The sequence below is a fragment of the Equus caballus genome, chromosome 26, assembly GCF_041296265.1.
Source record: "Equus caballus isolate H_3958 breed thoroughbred chromosome 26, TB-T2T, whole genome shotgun sequence".
NCBI classification, from domain to species: Eukaryota; Metazoa; Chordata; class Mammalia; order Perissodactyla; family Equidae; genus Equus; species Equus caballus.
Genome location: NC_091709.1, coordinates 47,729,774 through 47,745,221, shown reverse-complemented (window position 1 = coordinate 47,745,221; position 15,448 = coordinate 47,729,774). Strand labels below are relative to the sequence as shown.

At 44.2% G+C, this 15,448-nt stretch overlaps 1 protein-coding gene across 48 annotated transcripts in view; it reads right to left on the bottom strand.

Moving 5' to 3' along the window:
* The window catches only part of PCBP3 (poly(rC) binding protein 3), a 281,196-nt gene extending 266,508 nt beyond the window's left edge, over positions 1-14,688 (bottom strand). For 8 of the 48 annotated variants that reach the window (XR_011433038.1, XR_011433040.1, XR_011433042.1 and 5 more), the window contains exon 1: positions 14,410-14,663. The gene's annotated coding sequence lies outside the window, so the exon portion shown is untranslated. Of the gene's footprint in view, positions 1-5,649; positions 5,671-14,409 lie in introns of those variants that run through there. The other 40 variants (XR_011433045.1, XM_070252624.1, XM_070252629.1 and 37 more) reach the window with 20 other exon arrangements.
* Between the last annotated feature and the right edge of the window lie 760 nt (positions 14,689-15,448).

The following is a 15,448-nucleotide window of genomic DNA, read 5'->3' as shown; positions in this document are numbered from 1 at the left end:
TGGACTAAATGCTCCAATCAAATGCCATAGGGTGGCCAACTGGATAAAAAAACAAGATCCATATATATGCTGCATACAAGAGACACACTTCAGACCTACAGACACCCACAAACTGAAAGTGAAAGGATGGAAAAAGATATTCCATGCAAATGGCAAAGAAAAGAAAGCAGGGGTAGCAATACTAATATCACACAAAATAGACTTTAAATCAAAAACTGTAATAAGAGACAAAGACGGGCACTACATAATGATAAAGGGGACAATCCAACAAGAAAATATAACACTTGTAAATATCTATGCACCCAACACAGGAGCACCTAAATATATAAAGCAATTATTAACAGACATAAGAGGAGAAATAGACAGTAACACAACAATGTAGGGGACTTTAACACTCCACTTACACCAATGGATAGATCATCCAAACAGAAGATCAATAAGGAAACACTCACCTTAAAGGACACATTAGACCAGATGGACTTAGTAGATATATACAGAACATTCCATCCAAAAACCACAGAATACACATTCTTTTCACATGCCCATGGAACATTCTCCAGGACTGATCACATATTAGGCCACAAAACAAGTCTCAATAAATTTAAGAAGATTGAAATAATACCATGCATCTTTTCTTACCACTAAGGTATGAAACTGGAAATCAACTACAGAAAGAAAACCAGAAAAGCCACAAAAATGTGGAGACTGAACAAAATGCTACTGAACAATGATTGGGTCAACGAACAAATCAAAGAAGAAATTTAAAAATTCCTGGGGACAGATGAAAATGAAAACATGACATGCCAAAATCTGTGGGATACAGCAAAAGCGGTTCTACGAGGGAAGTTTATAGCAATTCAGGCCTACCTCAACAAAGAAGAAAAATCCCAAACAGACAATCTAAAAGCGCACCTAAAGGTACTGGAAAAAGAACAACAAACAAAGCCCAAAATCAGCAGAAGGAAGAAAATAATAAAAATCAGAGCAGAAATAAACGAAATAGAGACTTAAAAAACAATAGAAAAAATTAACGAAACCAAGAGCTGGTTCTTTGAAAAGATAAACAAAATTGACAAACCCTTAGCTAGACTCACCAAGAAAAAAAGAGAGAAGGCTCAAATAAATAAAATCAGAAATTAAAGAGGAGAGATTACAATGGACACCTCAGAAACACAAAAGGTAATAAGAGAATACTATGAAAAGCTATACGCCAACAAATTGGATAATCTAGAAGAAATGGATAAATTCTTAGAAACATACAACCTTCCAAAACTGGACCAAGAAGATGTAGAAAATTTGAATAGACCGATCACCAGTAAGGAGATCGAAACAGCAATCAAAAACCTCCCAAAAAATAAAAGTCCAGGACCAGATGGATTCCCTGGTGAATTCTACCAAACATTCAAAGAAGACTTATTACCTATCCTTCTCAAACTCTTCCAAAAAATTGAAGAGGAGGGGAGGCTTCCTAACTCCTTCTACAAAGCAAACATTATCCTGATACCAAAACCAGACAAGGACAAGACAAAAAAAGAAAATTACAGGCCAATATCACTGATGAACATCGATGCAAAAATCTTCAACAAAATACTAGCAAATCGAATACAACAATACATTAAAAAGATCCTACATCATGATCAAGCGGGTTTCATTCCAGGGATGCAGGGATGGTTCAACATCCGAAAATCTATCAACATTAACAAAATGAAGAATAAAAATCACATGGTCATCTCAATAAATGCAGAGAAAGCATTTGACAACATACAGCATCCATTTATGATAAAAACTCTAAATAAAAGGGGTATAGAAGGAAAATACCTCAACATAATAAAGGCCATATATGACAAGCCCACAGCAAATATCATTCTCAATGGAGAAAAACTGAAAGCTATCCCTCTAAGAACAGGAACCAGACAAGGATGCCCACTGTCACTACTCTTATTTAACATAGTATTGGAAGTCCTAGCCAGAGCAATCAGGCAAGAAAAAGAAATAAAAGGGATCCACATTGGAAAAGAAGAAGTAAAACTGTCACTCTTTGCAGATGACATGATTTTATATCTAGAAAATCCTAAAGAGTCCACTAAAAAACTTTTAGAAATAATAAAGGAATATGGTCAAGTTGCGGGATACAAAATCAATGTACAAAAATCGGTTGGGTTTCTATACACTAACAATGAAGTAGCAGAAAGAGAAATTAAGAATACAATCCCATTTACAATGGCAACAAAAAGAATAAAATACCTACGAATAAACTTAACCAAAGAGGTGAAAGATCTGTACACTGAAAACTATAAAACATTGTTGAAAGAAATCGAAGAAGACACAAAGAAATGGAAAGATATTCCGTGCTCTTGGATTGGAAGAATTAACATCGTTAAAATGTCCATACTTCCTAAAGCAATCTATAGATTCAATGCAATCCCTATCAAAGTTCCAACAACATTTTTCACAGAAGTAGAGCAAAGAATCCTAGAATTTATATGGAACAACAAAAGACCCCGAATAGCCAAAGGATTCCTGAGAAAAAAGAACAAAGCTGGAGGTATCACCCTCCCTGATTTCAAATTATACTACAAAGCCATAGTAACCAAAACAGCATGGTACTGGCACAAAAACAGACACACAGATCAATGGAACAAAATTGAGAGCCCGCAAATAAACCCACACGTTTATGGACAGCTAATATTCGACAAGGGAGCCAAGAGCATACGATGGAGAAAGGAGAGTCTCTTCAATAAATGGTGTTGGGAAAACTGGACAGCCACATGAAAAAGAATGAAAGTAGACCATTCCCTTACACCATGCACAAAAATCAACTCAAAATGGATTAAAGACTTGAATGTAAGACCCGAAACTATGAGACTTCTAGAAGAAAACATAGGCAGTACGCTCTATGACGTTGGTCTGAGCAGCATATTTTCAAGTCCCATGTCTGACCAGGCAAGAGAAACAAAATAAAAAATGAACAAATGGGACTACATCAAACTAAAATGCTTCTCCACAGCAAAGGAAACCATCAACAAAACAAAAAGACAACCTAACAATTGGGAGAAGATATTTGCAAACCATATATCAGATAAGGGGTTAATATCCAAAATACACAAAGAACTAATACAGCTCAACAACAAAAAAACCAACAATCCAATTAGAAAATGGGCAAAAGATCTGAACAGAGATTTCTCCAAAGAAGATATACAGATGGCCAACAGGCATATGAAAAGATGCTCAACATCATTAGCTATCAGGAAAATGCAAATCAAAACCACAATGAGGTATCACCTCACTTCGGTCAGAATGGCTATAATTAACAAGACAGGAAACGACAAATGTTGGAGAGGGTGTGGAGAGAAGGGAACCCTTGTTCACTGCTGGTGGCAGTGCAAACTGGTGCAGCCACTATGGAAAGCAGTATGGAGTATCCTCAGAAAATTAAGGATAGATCTACCATATGATCCAGCTATCCCACTGCTGGGTATTTATCCAAAGAACTTGAAAACACAAATGCATAAAGATACTTGCACCCCTATGTTCATTGCGGCATTATACACAATAACCAAGACATGGAAGCAACCTAGGTGCCCATCAAGGGACGAATGGATAAAGAAGATGTGGTATTTATACACGATGGAATACTACTCAGCCATAAGAAATGACAAAATCCGGCCATTTGTGACAACATGGATGGACCTTGAGGGTATTATGCTGAGTGAAATAAGTCAGAGTGAGAAAGTCAAATACCATATGATCTCACTCACAAGTAGAAGATAAAAACGACAAAAAAAAAAAAACACATAGCATTGGAGATTGGACTGGTGATTACCTTTGGGGAAGGGGGGAGGGGGGAGGGCACAAGGGGTGATTAGGTTCACATGTGAGGGGATGGACTATAATTAGTGTTCGGGGGTGAACATGATGTAATGTATACAGAATTCGAAATATGACGTACATCAGAAAAAATTAAAAATTAAAAATTAAAAATTAAAAAAAAGAAGGCAAACACGAATGGCCACATATTTATGCTTCAATCCTTTGAAATGTCTATAAAAGGCAATTCCTCAGAAACAGAAAGCAGATTAACAGATGCCAGGGACCAGGGAAAAGGAGCAGTGGGGAGTTACTATTAATGGGTATGAGGTTTCTTGTTAAGGTGATGAACATGTTCTGGAATTAGGTAGTGATGATCATTATACAACCTTGTCAATATACCAAAAACCACTGAATCGTAAAATTTAAAAGGGTGAATTTCATAATATGTATGTTATATCCCCCCCAAACTTTTAAGCAAATTGAAAGAATAAAAAAAAAGAAAAAAGTGAAATCAAAATACTTTTAGAAAAAAAACATAGGGAGGGTCTACTACCAGCTGACCTGCAATAAAGTAATTTCTAAAGAAGCCTCTTTGGGCAGGAGGAAAATGCCCCACGGAAAATGAAGGTCAGAAATGTCAGAGAGCAATGAAACCAAAGAATGAATAAAAATGTGAATAAATCTAAATGAACACTGATGGTATTTTAAATAATAATGTTAATATTAATATTATTTCATTGAGTTTAAAAGGAGCATGTCGAATTAAAATACACAATAATAAGCACATATAAATCTGGAGGGAGTGACTGGAGTTCAAGTACTCTGAGAAACTATGATCTTAGCATGGTCCAGGAGGAAGGTATAACTGCGTTATCTGGATAAGTTGATAATACACTATCTAATTTACATAGTAACCACAAAAAGAAAAAAATGGAATATAACCTCCAATGTACTCAAGAGACTGGAAAAGTAAAATGATTCTGAAAAATCACAATACTAGTTTAAAATAATACAAGAAAGGGGGAAAAATAAACACAGAAAATGTGGGACAAGAGAAATATATAATTATTAGACCAGATGAAAAAAATCTAACTGTATAATCTTTGCAAGAGACATATCTAAAGTATAAGAATATAGTAAGGCTGAAAGTAAAATGATAAAAAACAAAGATATCATGCAAACATGAGCCTAAAGAAATCCGGTCTGGCTACATTAACATCAGACATATTATACCATGAAAGCAAAGATTCATTACTAGAGATAAAGAGAACCACTCGTAATAATTCAAGTCTCAATTCATCAAGAAGACATAACAATTTTAAATTTGCATGCCCCTACTAACATGATCTCAAAGCATATAAATAAAAATTGACAGGACTACAAAGAGAAATAAGACAAATCCATACTCATAATGAAATTGTGTAATTATCTTAGTAATGGATATAACGACCAGACAAAAACATAGTAAGAAAACAGAAGATGTGAGTAATATACTTATCAAGTTAGCTGAATAGAATATATAGAACATTGAACCTAATTCTTTTCAAGTACACAGGAACATTTCAGAAAACTTATAACCATATTCTGGGCTATAAGACAAACTGGCAAAGCTCAAAGGATTAAAATCATACATCGCAAGATCTTTGGGCAATGCAATTGTCCTGGAGAAAAATAAAATAAGAAAATATGCATATGCTTGCAAATTTAAGAATATTCTTCTATTATGACCTACAAATTAAAGAAAAATCATAATGGAAATGAGAAAATAAACTGTCTTCGTCTACTTCAGCTGCTATAAGAAAATACCATAGACTGGGTGGATTAACAACAGACATTTACTTCTCACAGTTCTGGAGGCTGGGGCGTGTCAGCATGGTCAGGTCCTGGTGAGAGACCTCTTGCTGGACTGCAGAAGGCTGCCTTCTTGCTGTGTCCCCAGTGGCGGAGAGAGAAAGAGGGCAAGCTCGCTGGTATCTTCTTATAGAGCACTAATCCCATCATAAGGACCTCAAACTCATGACCTCATCTAAACTTAATCACCTCCCGAAGGCCTCATCTCTAAGTACCATCACATTGGGGGTTAAGGCGTCAACATATGAATGGGGGGAGGGGTACAGTTCAGTGTACAGCATATATCAAACGATAATGAAAATACTTCAAGTTAAACTCTGAATGACACAGCTGAAGCACTATTTATAAGGAAATGTATCAACTCAAATGCACATATTATTAAAAGAGCAAAGCTGCAAATTAATAAATTAAACACTCATTTCGAATTAGAGACAGAACAGCTACAGGAAAGAAAAATTATAAGCCAGTTTCACTCACAGACATGTATGCAAAAATCCCAAACAAAATAGTAGTCATTGTAATCTAATCAATATAAGAATAAGCTAGTATGAACAAGTTATGTTTACATGGTGGTCACCTGTGGGCAGTAGAATTAACGATTGTTATTCTGCTTTTGATGCTAATCTTTATTTTAGAAATTTTCTAAGTAAGCATCCATTATTTCACGAATCAGGAAAAAATATTTTTGAATAATTAATCTGCTGATATCTTATCTTTATGAAGCCAACTAGTTAATGAGTGGTGAGAAGAAAAGAACAAGGGCTAGCTCAGATAGCCATTTTATATGAGTAATCATAAGGCTAGAAGGCCTTATGTGTCTCAGTGTCTCTATCTGGTTGAGAACAAAGAAAGGGTAGATGGGAGTAGAAAAGGATTTACAAAGATAGGAATGTGATAATAGCAATTCATAGGCTTTTTGCCCAGACATTAAGGGAGCGATCTCACACACAAATGTGTCTATAAATAGAATCCATACTGCACTTTAATGAATAATTTAAAAGCACTTTGCAAACAGGGTTAAGAAAACAGGAACCTAAATGCTCAAAAATCAATAGTTCTGTCCTATCCCAACCTGGTGAGTTCCAGAAACAGACGTTTGAGTTTTATATTATTTTTCAGAAACACTGGAAGCTGGATAATTAAGTATCAAAAGGCTTAAAAACATCTATAAGGTCTGACCTAATAATTCTGCCTTTAGAAATTTATCCTTCAGAAATAATCAGTGATTCACACAATAATTTTTGTGTAGGATATTTACCAAAGCGTTGTTTATCATGGTAAATATTTTAAAGCAGCATAAATGTCCAGCTATAGGGAAGTGGCTCAATAAACTGGGACACCCAATGGACTAGTATGCAGCCATTCAAAATGATATTTTAGAAGAAAATGATGTGACACTCACTATCAAATGCTCACTATCTAGTACAAAGAAAAAAGCTGTTCATAAAGTATATTATGGAATGAATCCCACTTTTACGATATGCATATCATACAGTAGTCACCCCTTATACACAGAAGATACATTCCAAGACCCCCAGTGGATGCTGGAAACAACAAATATTACCAAATCCCATATATACTATGTTTTTTCCTATACATACATACTTATGATAAAGTTTCATTTATAAACTATGCAAGTAAGAGATTAACAACAACGAATAATAAAGTTGGCTTTGCAACCATTATTAAATAAAATAAGGGTTACTTGAACATAAGCACTGAGATACCCCGAGAGTCAATCTGATAATCGAGATGGCTACAAAGCGACTAACTGCAGATAGTGTATACAGTGTGCATATGCTGGACAAAGGGATGATTCATGTCCTAGGTGGGACGGAGTGGGACAGCTGAAGATTTCATCAGGCTACTCCGAAAAGCACCCAATTTAAAACTTATAAATATTTATCTCTGAAATTTTCCATGTAATTTTTTTTTTGAGGAAGATTGGCCCTGAGCTAACATCTGTTGCCAATCTTCCTCTTTTTGCTTGAGGAAGACTGTCACTGAGCTAACATCTGTGCCAATCTTCCTCTATTTTATGTGGGATGCTGCCACAGCATGGCTTGATGAGCAGTGCTAGGTCCAAGCCCGGGATCCGAACCTGCAAACCCTGGGGCATGCAAACTTAACCACTATGCCACCAGGTTGGCCCTCCATTTAATATATTTGGACCACAGTTGACAGCCAGTAACTGAAACCACAGAAAGCGAAAGCATGGATAAACAGGGACTACTGTACATACATAAAAGTAGAAAAAACATTAGCTACCTTTGTGTGGTAAGACTATGGATGATGTTTATTTTGTCCTTTGTACTTTGTTTGCTCCAATTTTTCTACACAGATCATTTATATTACTTTTATAATAGAAAAAAGGCTTAAAAAATAATAAAAAACTGATCACCTCAAATAGATTCAAATATGTTTCATCAACCCAAACCCACTTCTAGTGAGGGTAACTAGGAGGTCAGTATAGATTTGATACATTTGTTTTCTATAGCTGCATAACAAAGTATCAAAAACTTAGCAAGTGAAAACAATACACATTTATTATCTCCAGTTTCTGTGAGTCAGGAGTCTGAGCAGGCTTAACTGAGTCCGCTTAGGGTTTCATAAAGCTGCAATTATGGTGTCAGCCAGGCTGTGCTCTCATCTGAAGGCTCAACTGAAGGCTCACGGAAGAATCTGCCTCCAAGCTCACTCAGGTTATTGGCAGAAGTAGTTTCCTTGCTGTAGGACTGAGGGCCCCTGCTACCTACTGGCTGTCGCTGTAGGCCACCAGCAGTCTTGCCATGTAGGCTTCCCCAACATAGCCAGTTACTCAAGCCAGCAAAGAGAGTCTCTAAACAAGTTTCTAGCAAGATGGAATTGTATACAATGTAACATAATCACGGAAGTGACGTCCCATCACTTTTGCCATATTCAATTGGTTAGAAGCAAGTCACAGGTCCCACTTCAGTGGAAGGGCCTTATACATGGGAACGAATACTAGGAGATAGGGATCATGGCGGGGCCACTTTCATGCAGTCTGTCCATATCTAGCCTCCCAGTGCAGAGCCTAGACAAAGGAGGGAGGCTTACACTTGGATCTGAAGACTCTTCTGATCAACCAACCACCCGTAAACAAAACTGAACCCAGCTCTCTGCAGTGCTGAGATAGGATGGTACTGTAAGAAGTGAAGGGAGAATTCACCATGGGTCAGCGTTAACGCAGAGAATTTCAACAGGGAGGTGGGACCTGTGCCAGCCTCAAAGGATGGTTAAGATTTAGATCAGCGGGAAGGAATGAAAGAGGAAGACTTTTCCTCTGCAATAAGGAAAGGTAGAGAGGCAGGAATTCCCAAGGTGGGTTCTGGAGAGAGTAAGTAGAATGGTTTGTTCACTAGAAACACAAACCAACATGATGTCTAGCTTTACATTCTAATTGGTCCCGTGATGACCAACACACTTGCAAAACCTACAAACAAGACCTAGAAAGGAACACAGTTTGAGTTTTGGTCAGCTCTGTAGCAGACATCAATTAGCCTCCATAATGTGGTAAATGTTACTAATATTTACCGGTATTCAGTTGTCCCAAACTTCTGGGAAGTGGAGGACTCTACCTCCCTGTCCCACTTGAAACTAGGTGTGACTGGAATGACTCCTTCAAGCCAATGAAATGTGAGGAGAATGGAGGAATGACCCTTCTAAAGCGATTAATTGCTGATGCAAGAGTCTCAATGTTCTAAAAGGGTCCAGATCCAGAACATTTAAGAAGCAATTTTGCCAAACTTCCAAGTAAGAAAAATCCCTCCCTTTCAGAAACTATTACAGAGATGATGAAGTATCACCTTGATACCAAATCTGAATAAGGGCAATGCAAGAAAAAATTATTATCAATTAATACTTCTTATGAAAATATGTACCAAAATCATAAATGAAATACTACCATATTGGATCCAATAATAATTATTAAATGTAGTACATTACAACAAAGCACAGTCTATCCCAAGAAATCAATGATGGTTTAAAATTAAAAGATTAAAATATTTCATCTCAGTCACAGTTTAAAAAAGAAAAAACATAAAATCATCTAAATAAGTAAAGAAAACCATTTGATAAAATTCAAAATCTATTAATGATTTTTAAAAATCTTTTATCAAACTATTAGTAGATGAGATCATCCTTAACCTAATAAAAGGAATTTACAAGAAAAAATAACAAACTTCATATTTAAGGCTTTAAAAGTATTGCCTTTAAAGAGAAAAACAATACTAGGAACGCCTTATCACAATTCCTATGCAACTCCGTCTAGTGGTCCAAACAAAGGAAATTCGACAAAAAATTAAATAAATGATTTAAGGACTGGGCAGGAAGAAATGAAATTATCATTATTTACATGGAGGAATGAGAAGCAGATCTGCACATCTGTGGAATCTGGTAAGTCTCAAAGGCAGCATTGCAGATCACCAGAGAAAGCATGGCACTCAATCGACGGTACTGGTACAACCGGTTATGCATTTGGAAAGATTCTAAAATGCTATCTCTACCTCACACCTCACACAAAAATAAGTTCAAAGTAGAATATAAAAAGCAAACGTTCAAATTTGTTTTAAAGAGAGGGGCATCTTACGACCTTGGGGTAACAAAAGATCTTAAATAAGACTCAATAACTACAAACCATGAGGGAAAGATGGATAAATTTGACTACATTAAAATTAAACATCTGTTCATCAAAACAACATTTTTAAAAGGATAAAAAACAGGACACAAATAGAATCCAGAATATATAAAGAACTTCTAAAACGTTCTAAAAAGGACAACCCAGGCAATAAATGGACAAACAATATAAGAATACAATTTATAGAAGAGGAAACCCAAGTGGTCAATAAATGGATTAAAAAATCCTCAAACTCACTGGTAATCAAGGAAATGCAAATTAAAACAGTGATATATTTCATATCTACTCAACTGACAACAATGAAAACGTCTGAAGATACAAAGGAATAGCGAGGATGTGAATAAACAAATCTTTAGAAAATACCTTGACAACAGCTCTGAGATTGGAACTGGGCCTACACTATGACCCACCAATCCCACTGCAGATGTGTGCCTGGTCTACTCTCTCCTGAGTGCCCAGCACAGAGAAAAGGTGGGCCAGTGGGACATGGCAGTTAGCAGGCGTGGAGACCTAGCAGGCATGGAGAACTAGCAGGCTGCTGGGAGGAAGACGTCAAGTGGGACTCAGGCCAAGTAAGGCAATATCAGATGCCAGTCTTGCCAGGAAGTGAAACTGGGGATCAGAACCATGCTTTCCTGGGGCAACCACACCCAGACAGCAGCTGGATTATTTTATCCTCTACAGCCAATCTGATCATGTTATTTCCTCCTTAAATTTCATCAGCGAAAAATTCCTAGAGCAGAGTCCTAACTTTATCAGTTTCCTGTGGCTGCTCTAACAAATTTCCATAAGTTCAGTGGCTTAACACAACACAAATCAATTATCTTACAGTTCTGGAGGTCATAAGTCCGACACAGGTCTCACTGAGTGAGAATAAAGGTGTCAGCAGGGCTGTGTTCCTTTCTGGAGGCTCTAGGGAAAGTCCATTTGCTTGCCTCTTCCAGCTTCTAGATGCTGCCCTCATTCCTTGGCTCACCGTCAAAGCCAGCAATGACTAGTAGAGTCTTCCTCATTTCATTTCACTCTGACACCGACCCTTCTGCCTCCCTCCTCATTTAAGGACCCTTGTGATTAAGGACTTTAGGCTCACCCAGGTAATACAAGATAATCTCCTTATTTTAAAATCACCTGATAAAATCAACCTTTATTTCATCTACTACCTTAAATCCTCTTTGCGATGTAACATAACACATTCACAGGAACAGATGTGGACAGCTTTGGGAGGCCATTATTCTGCCTACCACACAATCTCTCCACAACTCTCCCCCCACCTCTAGCAGAGTCCCAACCCTTTCACAATGCCCCCCCAAACCTCTAGCCTCTGAACCACCACACACTCTGTTCTACAGTTACACCGACCTCATCTTTTTCTAATCGATTTATACCTATCTTTGCTCAAACAATTACAGCTCATCCTCCAGGTCTCAGCTCAAAGGCCACCTCCTCTCTGTAGCCTTCTCTGATGGCCAGCCTAAATGAATCACCCCTCCTCAGCCCACCAAACTGGCTTTCTGTGTATCCCAATTCCAGCACTTAGTGTGGCCCCATGTAAGCATCTGTTTTCATGTCCTTTTCTCAGTCATAAGTGGTGAGTCCTTCAATGATAGGAACTCTGTTTCATTCTCCTTGGGGTTCCCAGGTCAGAGCACAGGGCCTGGCAAAGAACAGACACTCCGAGAGCATTTCTGAAGCTTGGAGGAAGGAAAAGGAAGCTGCTCTGGGTTTCCCTCAACAAAAGAGATGTCAAAGAGTAACCTCGGCTAAGTGTATGGCTGCCAATGGGGCCAAAGAACTAATTCAGATGCTCATAACAAAACCCCTCAACAATCCACTGTTTAGTTTAATGCACAATTTACTATCCTGTGGAAGAATCTCTGCACCACAAGTGACACCTATTATTTTTTATTGCTAATCTGTGGGGCAATTCTAAAGGAACAGACAAAATTAACCTCAGGAGAAATGAAGGATTTCTCTAAAATGATTTACAAAGATGTCCTCAAAATTACAGAAGAGTAGATGTTGCTCCAACCCAGCAGGAAAGCCTGGCAATTGCCCAACAGCCCACCACACACGCGGAGAGCTCCAGGCCCTCTCCAGGCAGGCTGGGAAGCTCCCTGCTAGTGACGGGGTTGAGGCGGGGGACTACAATCCACCCTGTTTAGGGAAAAACAAATTGCCTCTATGCACGCATACGTGCATGTATTATAATAGAGAGTACACTTTTTTAGAGTGTGGTTGTTACAAAACAGGGTCTTATTTAATTTCAGTGGTTTGTAACTTGATGTCCATACTCTAGCAAGAAAATTCCCACCTGGGGAGAAGGAGACTAAGCAAAGGAAAGGGAATGTTGGTTTGGTACAAGCATCCACTTTAAAAAAGGAGACAACAACATGGCTTTAGTTTTTAAAAGGAAACCAAATTCCATTCAAGTTCAACAGAACTCCCCTGTTCAACTCTTCTTTTAATAGAATGAGTTCTGAAATTCGTTTTAAACATACTCCAAAAGCCAGTGTCACGCTGGAAAGGAAGTCAGACGAAAGAGCAAACAGAGCCGCCGCGCTCAGCACCACGGACAGCAGGCGCGAGGCGCGGCCGTCGGAGCCGCCCCCAGGAGCCGCGCTCAGCACCACGGACAGCAGGCGCGAGGCCCGGCCGTCGGAGCCGCCCCCAGCCGCCGCGCTCAGCACCACGGACAGCAGTCGCGAGGCCCGGCCGTCGGAGCCGCCCCCAGCCGCCACGCTCACCCCGGGGCTCAGGCCGGGCGGCTCCTACACGCGAGCAGCCCTTTTCTTCGCTACGGCCCAGAGGACCAGCCTTCTTCACCAAAGGGCTGCGCAACTCGCATCTACCAAAACCTGCTTCGGTGGCCACTTTCACAGCAAAGCCTGCGATTTCCGCAAAGCCAGGAACGACTCCGCCTTTGACCCCGGAACCGGCTACAGGCCCGGCAGGGAAACTGTCGAACCCGAGCCGCGGGGCCCAGCCTTGGAGGGCACACTGGTCAAGGGCCTCCCGGGACTGTCGCAGACACACCCAGCGCCTCGGCCCCTCCGGAGCGCAGGGGAAAGGCCGCTTCTTCTCAACCCTAGCCGACGTTCACAAACGCCTAAGGAACGCTCGTGGAGCTGCGCTCCCACCTCCGAGCGTTAGTGACACCGGGGGCTACGTTCGCGCCCAGCATCACCACCCGCCGGCACCACCGCGCCAGCCGCGCCGCGGTCCCGCGGACCCTGCCCTCGGACCCTCCCGAGACCCGGCGGCCGAGCTGGAACCAGGAGAGAGCGCTGAGTTACACAAACTCCACAGCCTGCGGCGTCCACGTGCGGGGGACCACGCCGCGCCCCACGCCGGCCAGCGGCGGCGCCCGTCGGGTCTGCCCAGGCCCAGCGCCACCGCCGCGCCGTCTCCGGACCGGCGGAGGGCGTGCCCGAGCGCTCCGAGCCGCCGGCGGCCGCCGCACCGGCCCGCGCCCAAGCCAGGTTCCGGGGCGCCGGGCGGCCGGCAGCCGAGGGCGCGGGGGGAGGCCGGCGCGCGGGCTCCAGAGCCGGCAGGAGGGTCGCGAGAGACACAGGGGCCCGCCCGAGTCAGCGGACTGGGCGCGCGACCCGGGGAACCCGCACGGCGGAACGCCGGACCCGCTGACCCCGCCCCCGAAGTCGGCCGGCCGGCGGGTTTCCAGCCTCGGCCCCTGGCGCGGGCTCCGGCGGCCCGGACGTGCGGTCCCCGCCAGGAGCGCGGGCAAAGTGCGCGGCCGCGGGCTGGCGCCCTGGCTCGACCCCCGGCCCCCGACCCCCGACCCCGGCCCAGGCTCGACCCCCGCCGGGACCCCGACCCTCCACCCCGGCCCGGGCCCCGCCAGGACCCCGACCCCCGACCCCGCCCCGGCCCGGACCCTGTCCCCTGGCTCCAGTGTCTGACCCCGACCCCGGCCCGGCCCCGGCTCGACAGCCCCACCCCGACCGGGCCCCTGGCCCAGGTGTCTGACCCCGGCCCCGGGCCCGGCCGCCACCTCAGCTCGGCCCCCAACTCCCGACCCCACACCGGGTCCCTGACCCCGCCGCGCCCCCGGCCCGCCCGCGACCCTCACTCACCTGCCCCGCGGCAGAGGGCGTGCCCCGGGCCAGCCGGCGGGAGGCCGGGGCGGGGCCGGAGAGCGGGGACAGGGCGGTCGGGTCGGCGGCGGCAGAGTCTGAGGCGCTCGAGGCGGCGGCGACGGCGCCTGAGGCGACCGAGTCTGAGGCGACTGAGGCGGCGGTCGCCGCTTCTCGCGCTCCAGCCGAGGCGCTGCGCGCGGCGCGGGCCCGCCCCCTCTACACCGCTGGCCAATCCCGCGCCGCCCGCCGCCGCTGGCCCCGCCCCCGCCCGAGGGCAGGGCCCCAAGAAAGCGGGTGCGGCGGGCCAATCGAATGGTGGAACGGGCGGTTGCGGCCAATCGGAGCTCCGGAAGCTCTCGGAAAAGAAACCAATTAGCACCATGGGGGCGGGGGCGGGGCGGTGCCAATGCCGATGGAGGTGGGACCGACTAGTGGGACGGGGAGGAGGCGGGATCTTGGGAGGGCGGGTCACTGGCCGTGGGCGGAGCCCAAGGTGGGCGGGGCCGCACATGGAATGGGGCGGGGCCTCGAGAGGGGGGTGGGTCACTGGGCTGGGGCGGGGCCACGAGTGGGCGGGGTGGGGCAGGACGCAGGCCGCTCTCGAGGGGCGTGGCCTGGAGTGCGGGAGGCGGGGCGGAGTCACAGGCGGGGCAGGGGCGGGGCCCGGCCCGGGCGGTTCCGGCGGGGGTCTGCGGAGTGAACTGGACCGTCCCGCCTGGCTCCCGCGCTCCACGCCCGGCACGTCTCGGACGCGCTCGGCCGGCCCGGAGGCTGCGGCCGGAGCCCTGCAGGCCGGGTCCTGCAGTGGTCAGGGAGGCGGGCAGTCCCCCGGGCCCGCTCCGACGTCCCCCCAACGAGCCCGGCCCCACCTGTCCCGCCCTGCACGGGCCCCCTTCCCTCCCGCGCCGCGGAATCCGTGTGTCCGGCCGAAGTGTCCCGCCGTCCTTGCCCCTCCACCCGCCCCAGCCGACCCAGGACGCGGGTGGGCTTGCGCATCGACATCCGCAGGTGGCCCGAGGACGGTGACCGAGACCAT